Source organism: Octopus bimaculoides, chromosome 18 (assembly GCF_001194135.2).
Source record: "Octopus bimaculoides isolate UCB-OBI-ISO-001 chromosome 18, ASM119413v2, whole genome shotgun sequence".
Lineage (NCBI taxonomy): Eukaryota > Metazoa > Mollusca > Cephalopoda > Octopoda > Octopodidae > Octopus > Octopus bimaculoides.
Genome location: NC_068998.1, coordinates 54,193,466 through 54,194,796, shown reverse-complemented (window position 1 = coordinate 54,194,796; position 1,331 = coordinate 54,193,466).

The window sequence follows — 1,331 nt, the reverse complement described above, 5'->3', positions numbered from 1 at the left end:
TATATATATATGTATATATAGAGAACCAAAAATCTGTAGTCCACATGTTAAGTGTTTTTTTTTATCACATGCCAAAGTATCACCTGTGTGGAACCTCAAAAATCAAGGGACCCCATGTGATACCAGGTGGAAAATAATAGATCATTCAGGCCCATTGATTCATGGGAGTGGCCACTTCAAAATCTGTATCGCGGAGAGAATCAACATTTTAAAGAACTATACTAAACCTGGTGCGTTAGGTAGTCGTAAAGAAGTTTTCTTTAAATGTGCCCGCTTCAAGCGTTGCCTATTGGAAAATTGGGTCTCCTCGTTTGCTGGTTAAGCCTTTTCGAGTTTGTAAGGGTTGTTTTATACTCTGATTCAGGGGACACAACACGTCCTCATTAACGTTCACGTCCGCTTGGTAGAAAGTTTAATTTTCTTCGTCTTTGTAGAGAGTCTGTCGAGCTGTCCACAAGGCTGTGGCTTTCGTGGATGCGAAACCTTTGGTAACTCTATGACCAGAATTAAAATTTCTATTTTAATAATTACTGCTCTATTCTTTATGTGTGTGTTGTGTGTGTGTGTGCTTCTGTCTGTGTTTGTCTCCCACCCCCAATTGACAACCACTACCAACTGACAACCGGTATTGTTGCATTTACATCCGTCACCGTAAAATAGCGGTCTGGCAAAAGAGACCGACTGAATAAGCACCAGGCTTTACAGAAAAAAACAGAAACAAAGGATCTTTTGAAAGGGAAAAGATCCGATACAAATACTGGGGTGAATTCATTCGACTAAAAATTCTTCAAAGCGATGGTCCAGCTTGGCTGCAGTCTAATGACTGAAACAAGTAAAAGAGAAAAGATAAAAGATAATGGTCACAGCTCGTGAGCTGAACTAGATAAAAAAAACAGATGAAGGAAAAAACAAACAAATAAGCAAAATACAGAAGAAGAGAAAGAAAAAGGACGACGGAGAGGCAGTTGGTACGGTTTTGTTGGTCGGGGCCTGCGCGAGGAAGTTTCTCATCTGTCACGGTTTTCTCTTTCGAAACTTTCAGTTAAATGTATCTCCAGCTGCACTAAAAAAATCTCCGGGGGCTGAAGTTAGTGAGCTATTAACAAACCATAACAAACATATAACGCTTCACTGATCGATATGCAGAAAATGTAATTCATTATCTATTGATCTTTTTTCGGCTTATTTAAAGGGAAGGAATCCGTTTGATGCAAAAATTTTTTAGATAACTTTCATATCTTTCTATCTATTTATTTATCTGTCTGTCTGTCTGTCTGTCTGTCTGTCTGTCTGTCTGTCTGTCTGTCTGTCTGTCTGTCTAATGTGTGTAT